This window comes from Papaver somniferum, chromosome 5 (assembly GCF_003573695.1).
Source record: "Papaver somniferum cultivar HN1 chromosome 5, ASM357369v1, whole genome shotgun sequence".
Taxonomy (NCBI): domain Eukaryota; kingdom Viridiplantae; phylum Streptophyta; class Magnoliopsida; order Ranunculales; family Papaveraceae; genus Papaver; species Papaver somniferum.
This window is the reverse complement of record NC_039362.1, coordinates 90,503,154-90,513,891: the sequence shown is the minus strand read 5'-3', so window position 1 is coordinate 90,513,891 and position 10,738 is coordinate 90,503,154.

Sequence of the window (10,738 nt, the reverse complement as noted above, 5' to 3'; positions counted from 1 at the left end):
AATCATCAAAGAGGACAAAACAACCCAAATAACAGAACAACAGTTTGGGTAAAATGGAATCCACGGCCAACAAATTGGACAAAAATAAACACAAACGGTGCAAGCAGAGGCCAACCATGTGGAGGACAGGAAATGGCGGGTGCAGGATGGATCTGCAGGAACTCACATGGCTCAACAATCACGGCAATGGCGGCACCAATTAGAAGTACAACGACAATAGTGGCAGAGACATGGGAAATGCTATTGGCTGTTAAAACATCGGTCAGCAAGGTTGGAATCACATCCAATTTGAGACAGATTCAACCGCGCTAGAAAGATTAATCAAGCATGGCGACACACAATCTCCGTGGATCATTCGAAAAATGATTAAGAAAATCAATCAACATCTGAAGCAGATACCTGAATACACAATCACACACATATATAAGGAATCGAACCAAACGGCAGATGGATTGGCCAACTATGCAAGCGACAAACAACTACAATTAGGAGGTAACACAAACACTTTCATTTGGGACAATTCTTGCCCAACCTTCCTAAATTTAATTGTACTGAATGATTCATCGGGGCAACTGTACCCAGAGAAGTTCCTTGTCAATATTAATAAAAGTTACTTCTCTCTCTCAAAAAAAAAAAAAATTATTGGTCATAGTAATTAGCGATTATAGCTTGTATAGATCAAACTGTGCCATGACATTCGGGAATCTGGACCCTATTATTTGTTAATTGATAAGTTAAACAGACTTTGTCCATAGTTTAAAGACTAGTTTGTTCCGATATCCCAAATTTACAATCCTTCATATAGAATCCCATCATCAAATGTGAATTTGATAATGTCAGAAAAATAATTCATCACAGTGTATCATGTGAATCGCAAATTTATAGTCACATTTTCCCCAGGTGTGGCATGGACTACATTTTCATCAAATTTCGGATATTTAACTTCGTTAGCGTGCACAGTACATCTGACTTGATAGATAATGAAACGTGACAACAAAGCATTCTCATACAGTAAGTAAATTCAGTTTTCACAGGCATGTGCAAGTGATAAACTACGTACTTGTTCAGGATAACCACACACCAACAGCTCATGTATTAATTTAACATTAAATTCAAAGGAAGGCAATAAAGATTCTCTAGCACCTACGCTTGTTTACTTCACTAACTGGTTCCCAAGACTTAACAGTACTCAAGTGGATGGAACTTAAGGCACCGCAGAGTGGTAGATGGTGATTAAGTTAAATAGTAGTTAAGGCGCTATGATGTCATAGATCTTGAAGCTATTCAGTTCATCACAGAAGAAAGAAAGAAACTCGCTAGGTCTAGAAGCAAGATACAACCATGTTGACTCTATCCAAATGGTATTCACACTCAAGTGCATGTGATGAGACGGCATTTGGAAACCATTTTTTTTCGACGCAGAAAACCATGGTAAACCACTAACCAGTACCATTCTTGTGTTGTTAACGGGGCGGAACTACAGCGGAGCATGGGCTGGCTTAAGCGACCCCGAAACAAAATGGGGAAATGATGTATTGTGGATGTCCCATATCGATATCGAAGCACCATTTGTAGTCCATCCTAAAATTACTTTGAATATGTCAAGTATGCCCTTGGTGCTAGTATAAATTAGAAGAGATAAGGCTAAAGGAAGAAGTTTTAGGGTTTTAGAATATTGTGTGAAGAATGAGAGTTTCTCTTCTTTCAAACTTAATTGTTATCTTTAGGGGGAATTAGATCATCTAACTCTAGAGTATCAACTAGATGCCTCTCATAGTCTTATAGTTTCCAATTTAATTGGGTAGAAATTGTAAGTTATTTGAGAAGAATCTCCATTATTAGGTTCTTCCTTTATTCAAAGGGTAGAAGAAATTAAATTGGTTGATTATTTATCCTTTTCAAGTTATCAATTTCAATTTATTTCAATTATAAGCTTCCGCTTTTCATCATTTGGTATCAGAGCTTTGGTTTGATTCTCAAGGGGAAAAGGTGTGATTGGTGAAGATATTTGTTCTTGAGGTGAACACTACTAATCTCTTTCTCAAGTATTTTGGGTTGATTTTTATGTTCTTTGATAGTATTTTCAAATTGGATTTTCCAATCATATATTGATTTCACTATGGTTTACAAAAGAGAAGTTAATTTGGGTAGGATTCATTCAAAGGATGTGTTAATGAATATTGTACATGAAGTGTTTGATGATATGTATCTAAGAATGGGAGAAATTTGTGAAGAATATTATTGGAAACTTGTAAGTCTCCATAACCAAGAAAGTATTCTACCTAATGATTGTGATGATGTAAGTGAACTAGATGTATCAATTTTGGTTGGTGGATATGAGGATAAACAAAGTGCCCACAAGGTGTTTGATGAAATGTCTCCACCAAAATTTGATAGTTATTTGAGTCATGGGGAAAGTGAAATAGTGGGTGATCTTCCAATCTATCAAGATGGCATGAATGTGGATCAAATATTTGATTATTTTACTATCATGGACCAAGTGCTATCATGTAAGAATCAAGAGAAAGAAGAATACAATCCTTTGTGTTCAATTTTTGATGAGGTATTTAATGGTAATGAAGTAAAAGATTTTGGTGTACCAAGGTATGATATTGAATTGGAAAATGCTATATTAGATGCATCTCGAGAACAATTTCAAGTATGTGAACCGACAATTACCGGAAGCAAGCCTTCACTCAAGCTACAACAAAATGGAAAGTCAATATATATTAATCCAATTTGGGCTTTCGTTAAAGACAAGTTCCATGGATTTCGTTACCGTGCAAGGTTGAGAGAAATGCTTGGTGTTTCTTTACTACTTGGAGATGCTTTTAACCATGACCTCAAAATGCTACATTTGGTGAGTAACTATAATGGAAGGTATAGAGGTAGAATTGTCTTCAACCAAGGAAGAAATTCAAGCACTAATGGAGAATATGCTTTGAAGAATTCGTGGACGAATTTGTTCAAACAAGGGGAGGATGATGTATTTACAAACGAAGAAATACTTGGTGTGTCATTACTACTTGGGGATGCTCTCTACTATGACCACAAAGTTCTACATTTGGTGAGTAAATACAATGGAAGGTGTAGATGTAGAATTGTCTTCGAAAAAAGAAGAAGTTCAAGCACTAATGGAGAATATGCTTTGGAGAATTCGTGGACGAATTTATGCAAACAAGGGGAGGATGATGTATTTACAAATGAAGAAATACTTGGTGTGTCTTCACTACTTGGGGATGCTCTCAACGATAACCACAAAGTGCTACATTTGGTGAGTAACTACAATGGAAGGTGGAGAGGTACAATTGTCTTCAAGCAAGGAAGAAGTTCAAGCACAAATGGAGAATACGCTTTGAAGAATTTGAGGACGAATTTGTTTAAAGAAGGGGAGGATGATGTATTGTGGGTGTCCCATATCGATATCGAAGCACCATTTATAGTCCATCCTAGAATTACTTTGAATATGCCAAGTATGCCCTTGGTGCTAGTATAAATTAGAAGAGATAAGGCTAAAGGAAGAAGTTTTAGGGTTTTAGAATATTGTGTGAAGAATGAGAGTTTCTCTTCTTTCAAACCTAATTGTTATCTATAGGGGGAATTAGATCATCTAATTCTAGAGTATCAACTAGATGCCTCTCGTAGTCTTGTAGTTTCCAATTTAATTGGGTAGAAATTGTAAGTTATTTGAGAAGAATCTCCATTATTAGGTTCTTCCTTTATTCAAAGGGTAGAAGAAATTAAATTGGTTGATTATTTATCCTTTTCAAGTTATCAATTTCAATTTATTTCAATTATAAGCTTCCGCTTTTCATCAGGAAATTAGGCTAAGATCAAAATATATATTATTCTTCTTATCAGGTTTAAGATATCTTTCAGTTCTGTGATATCCAAAATTATCGCTACATAACACGTTATGGATCTTATTTTTTCAGGGTATAATTGGTAAGAAAACTTAAATATAACATATCTAAAAAAAACCGTCCCTTGGAATTTTACAAGTTTTATCTCGTTGGAAAGTTTTTAGAGAGATCTACACAACGAGTACAAACACCAATATCAAATTTTAGTTTTTCATGAAAAAGTTGGAGGTTATCATCATTTTAGGTAAAAAATTCGAAAACTGACTTCAAAATCGTTATGCAGCCTTAAAAAAAGATGCATCACAAAATATGCATACACCACAAAAGAGGCATACCACATTATGCAACCATATTATTGTTCATGCATCTATTATTTTGGTTATGCAGCCACTAAAACGTTGTATATGTCTGAATCCAACAGAAAAAACAGACGCATAACGAATTGTGCAACCATTTTCTCGACTGCATAACAAGTTATGCATCTATAACAAGTTATGTAGCCATTGTTTTGGTTGATTTTAGTGCATACAGAAAAAATTGATGCATAAGCATTATGCAACCATATTTTCGGACGCATATCAGGTTATGCATTCATTTTCTCGATGCATAAAAGATTATGCAACAATTTTCTATTTCAAATCTGAAAAAAAGATGTCGGATAATGCATTGTACGTGCATCCATTTTCTCGACTGCATAATAGGTTATGCAAACGTTTTCTTGATTGCATGACAGAATATGCAGTCATAGCAACATCATTTTCTTTTCTTCGTTTTCTTCTCCTTGAACTCCTCTTGGCCATAACAACATCATCTTCTTGTTACTTACCATCTTCCCTGTAACTCAAATCAAAAATTCAGGACACCATGCATACATGCATACACCCATCACCATCATTACCTTTCTTCAAACCTAACCTTAATTTCTCACAAACCCTAGTTCTCCAGATCATAATTATTGTATCAAACAAGTAGGGTTTATTCCCAATAACCTCGGGAAAACCAAATCGAAACGCAACAAAATCATAATAACTTCACGCAAAAAAATGGAATTAGACTTAGAAAATCATTAATTCAACTTTATTCATTCAAAATTGAAATAACATCACAAATTTAAAACCTAAAAGTAGAATCACTTTGAATCTTCTTCCAAAAATCTTATCAATTAACAACAACAACATGATTATTCTCGATTAGTTTCACCATGTTTTCTCGGCAAAAAAAGGTAATCATAAGAAAGAGAAGACGAAGGAAAAAAGGAAGTCATAAAGAAAAAAAACGATTTTAACTCAAGTCCAGTTAAATCTGTGGTGAAGCCAGCCCATATATTTATAGGTATGCATTTTGTTTCTTGAAGCCCCTCCTAGATTCAAATCCCAGTTCCTCTGCTGGTTGTAAATAGCATGAAAGAAGATTATCTCTCGTCAAAAAGACATTTATCAAGTGTATCTTTAGGCATATATAAGGCTGAGTCTACTGGAGAAGAAGAGTGGGACGATTGAGACAGAAAACTGTGGTTTAAAGTCTCGTCCTGTCTCTCTCTGCTTGAAAATTGGGAACGTTGGAGAGGGTTTAGACATAGACAAGGATTTAATCCTCGCTAGAAAAAGTAAAAAAGAGAGAATCTAATCCTCTCATTAATTTTTTATTAAAAATATTTTAATGAAATATATTATTAGCCAATTTTGGGCCACTTTAAATAAAATCCAAACACCACTCGAGATTGTTTTTGAATATATTATTAGCCAATCCTCCTTCACGGGAGATTGTTTTTGAAATATAAAGATATATCTAAATTTTATGTGAGCCCTAATAATAAAATCTGATTTTAGTTAATCTCCACCTAGGATAATATCCAAACACCATTGGAGATGCTCTTATTGATGATAAAGTAATCTGAATCATATACGATGAATCAGCTATGCAATCAAGCAATGGATAATAAATCTTCACTCGTATTACATTTAATATGTTTTTCTATATTGTGTGATCGGGGAGATTACTTTGAAAAAATCAAAGAATGATCATGTAGAAATAAACATTGATCTAGGCATCAGGCTAATTTCATGATGGGTACTTTGTTATTGTTAATCTCTTCTTCCCGTAAATTTAAATCGTGCAGCACAAGGCTTCTAAAAGATCAACGACAGGATAAAATTAGACTTAAAGCCCGACCATTAAGAAAAATTAAGAATTAGAAAAACCTTGTGTAATGTTTAAATTGTATGCAATTTTAATGCTTTTGCAATTTTAATGTTTAAATTGTTTTTGAGATTTATGCTCCTCCCTTTATCATATTTGTAAATATCTTTTCTTTTAATACATATCCTTTTTCCTCAAAAAAAAAGAAATGCTGATGACCAACTTGGGAATCCCTGCAAACATGGAACATGAGCCATGATCTATGCTCCGCAATATCTACTAGTTAGTTATGAATAATATGGAAACAATGGAAGGAACAAGATGCTAGTTATGTAAACCAAGATCAGACGATGTTAGACTGGGTCTTATGGCTCTTCCCAAACCATTCCCAAATGTCTTTACATGTTAGCTTGGGAAGAGCCTAGGCCCTGCGGTAATTCCTAAAATAAGTAGACGACCGCTAATGGTTAGTCGATCCTAGCAAAAATAACGGTTAGTCATCGATCGTTCTTCACAAAACGGATTCTCATCAACCGTTTTCGTTGGAACGAATATTCATTAGCCGTTTTGTATGTCTTCACCAGTCAACATGAATTGAACCAGATAACTATTACCCGTTTCACTATTTCTTCTTAAAAGACACAAAGAACTCGACCACTGTTCAGTTCATGCTTCTGTTTTCATGGTTTAAGAATTAATGTGTGGTGATTTTTTTTTTATTTTGAAAATTATTAATTTGTGATGAATAGCTCATACCCTGTTAGGCAGAATCTAGTGGAGGAAGGAACGGGGTAGTTCAATAGTGTCGCCAGGTCAGGTAGGAGGAAGGTCTGAGTGTAGTGGTGAAGGATATGTATTAGGTTATCCTATTTTTCTAAAGATATTTAATAGAAAAATAGTTTTAAACCCTTGAAATATATATATGTATATCATGTGGGTATGCTTGATTGCATAGATGATTAGTCGTATATGATTCAGATTACTTTATCATCAATAAGAGCATCTCCAATAGTGTTTGGATATTATCCTAGGTAGAGATTAACTAAAATCAGATTTTATTATTAGGGCCCACATAAAATTTAGATACATTTTTATATTTCAAAAACAATCTCCCATGGAGTATGGATATGTATTAGGTCATCCTATTTTTCTAAAGATATTTAACAGAAAAACAGTTTTAAACCCTTGAAATATATATATTATGTCGGTATGGATGAGAGTCTCTGAAAATAGATACTCTCATCCAAACTCAAATTGTCAAATCAAAAAAAATAAATTAACCATCCAACTATCATTGGAGATTTTTTTTTTAAAAAGAGTCTCTAAAATTCTTGGTGGCGTCAGTTTTTTTAGAGACCCAAACTCCATAGGAGATGCTCTAAGTTTTGCCAATTAGACATATTAGAATTACTATGTATCAGTTAGCAAATTACACGGAAGGCCCACTATAATTTAGAGACAATTAAATATAATTTCCTTTTTTTGATTTAAATGAAATTGAAACGTAACACAAAATCTAATTTAATGAAATAAGATAACCATTTGTTAAAACGGACCAATCACATTAATTTGTTAGGTGCACAGTGTGCACAAAATTGGGCTCATACATGTGACTCTGTCTCATTTTTCCTCGTTTCTTTTGCCTTCACCATTTCTTCACAAAACCATTAACACATCTTTTCCACATCATAAAATATTTTCGATGATAAGAACAAGTCTTATGGTGGAATCCAACCTATTCCAAGTGTGGAAAAACTGTGGAATGTCAAGTCTAATAACTTCCAAGTTGGTGTTTTCCACACTTTTTCCAAGCCATGTTTTATGGTATCGTGAAATGATGGGTGGAATCCAGGAAAACGATAATCAGATTAGCGTCCAACGCTATTCAGAATAGCCTCCTAAACAACGAAATACGCTAATCAAAATAACGTTGAATGTTGTTTTAAATCGCGTTCATCGTCTACTTATTTAGTTAATGATTTTGGTTCATACTTTTCTAAAAATTGAAATAAATATACAACTAAAGAAATTCATATTTTGGTTCATATTTTCTAAATATACAACTTAAAGAAAAAAAAATTAAGAAATTCAAAATAAAATTATAGACCTGGAATTAAATATTTAAATTAAACTAATTTGAACCAACAACATAAAAACATGATCCGTTTTTCATTTCATAAATTAAAATTACATGGATTGAAATAACTAAAATTTAGAATTAAATTACATTTAAATAATTAGAATTAAGTTAAACAATATTTGAACCAATAAACTTATAAAGCATGATTTAAATCAATCTAAGAGCAATTTTCATTCTCAAGCTTCATCATCGGTATGATCGCGGGATTTATGATCCCTGAAGGTTCTTAAGAATTCGGTAGACTTGATCATGTGTGAATTCTCTTCTCTTAAGTTCAAAATATAGAGTTTTGGCGTGCGCCCTCCTACAAAATAAATAAATATAATCTCTCATATTTAGATGATCAATGATTTAAAATATTACGTAATTTAAAATAAGAGGTCTCATTGAATAATACTTACAACTTCTTCTAACGTCCATCCTCCCATAAGCATATTTTTATAAATTGTGTTTCCTTTTTCATTGTTGCAAACCTATTTTGTATATGATGCCTTGTTCATCCGTTTTCATTTCCAAAATCTTGTACGCACAAAGGCTTGAAACACCCTCTTCTAGAAGTTGTTGATTGTATCATGTCCAACAATTGGATGAAGGCTAACTCTCGACCAAGATCTTGTGATTGCCAAATCTTCATTTGTATTGTATGCCATACTTGCAATGAATTGAAAGAAGGTTTGAATTAAAAAAAAATGGAAGAGATAAAAGAACAAAGAAAATTTTGAGATTTTGGGATGGTTTGGTTTGAGCTGAAGAAGCCAATTTATAGAAAAGATTTAAAAAACTAGTCGTTGAAACGCTATTTTGATTATCGTTTTTTTATTATTCATTGATCAAAAGGAGTCATTGGAAATTAAATGGATGAGAAGAAAATGCTATTCAAAATAACATCAAACGCTAATCAGAATGGCGCTCAACGCTATTCTGAATAGCGTTTTCGCCTAAACTTATAGAAAAGCTACTTGAGTTTTCCAAATCTATACTTGTTTTTTTTCTAGTGTTTCTCATTTTTTTCCTCTTCAACAAATAATTTTTTGGATTCATCTCAAAATTGAAATCAAATCGAAAGAAAGATATAATGAATTCATCTCAAAATTAAAAGAAAGATAAATGATATTAAAACATGATTGATTCAAATACTTCAACCACTTCAAACTAAAAAAAAAACATAATTGAAACTACATAATTCAATAACGACGAACATTAGGATTACTAGGATAGCAAAAGTTTACACCAAGTGTTCTAGGAGGATAACCATGTTTTTCCAAAATCATATTTTTCTTATCCAATATAAATTGCTTCTTCCCTTCCGGCAAGGTCTCAACCTCCACATCCAATAATTCGAGTTAGTGTTTCTCCAAATCCAAATGCACGTATTTCTTGTTTGTCTCTGCAAGAGTTTGTAAATATTATTCTTGTGTATCCAATCTTGCCAACTTCCTTGCATTCTCGTCACTAAAATGTTTCAATATACGGTCAATCCCATCGTTGATAGCCGATATCTCAGAAGCTTACCTTTGTTGAGGTTTTTTCCCCGGTGGTCGACGAAGGCCCTCCTCTTCAAACCATCTTGGGTTGCTCCTTGCCGGAACACTACTTGAGGCATCACCACTAGGATCTTCTGATTCCGATTCTTGATGTTCGGTAGGATCAATTTCTTCGGGATCGAATCCGGGAACATGCTCTTTGAAAATTCGGTACACCTCTTCATTTTTAAAAGGTTTTCCGCTATGAGTACTACTATATTATAATCTAGCATTTCTCTTCTACAAAAAAAAAAAACAAAAACAAAAATTGAAGTTAGAAATCCAACAATATTCTATATTGATATACATGTAATTTATAAGAAATTTTACACTTGCGATATCCTCAATTCAGCATCCGCTTGCATTGTTTCCGTGCATATTTCTTAAGATACCAACAAAAACTTTGACATCTTTTTTCAAGGTACCAAATCTATTTTGCAATTTATGAACAGTGTTGTCATTCTTATTTCCGAAACTGCTTACATAAACTTTGAATACCCTCTCCCAAAACTGGTTGGATTTTTGATCAACTCCGGCAGCACCATCAAGTGTAATGCTTATCCAAGCTTTGGAGATGGCAACATCTTCAGTTGTTAAATATTTTCCCATAGTGAAAAAAAAAATTTGAATTGAAAGAAGGTATGCAATGAAATTTTTGAGAAGATGGTGAAAAAAATCTTGAGATTGAGAGGTTTTGTGATGGTTTGGTTTGAGCTGAAGAAGCCAATATATATCGAAAATTCGAAAAACTAGCCGTTGAAACGCTATTTTGATTAGTGTTTTTTTTTTATCCGTTGATTAGAAGGATCCGTTGGAAATAAAATGGCTTAGAAAGAAACGCTATTCTGAATAGCGTTTAACGGTATTCTGAATATCGTTTAGTGTTATTCTTAATAACGTTTTCCTCAAAACTCATACAGAAAAAGAGATAAGTCTTTCAGTTCCATACTTAAAAAAAAAATTCTAGTCTTTTTCTCTTTTAAAAATAATAAAAACCATAACCATAAAAATCCAAAGGAAATAATAATATTTCATAAATTTAAAGTTTAGAAATCATTGTATTGCAACCAAGT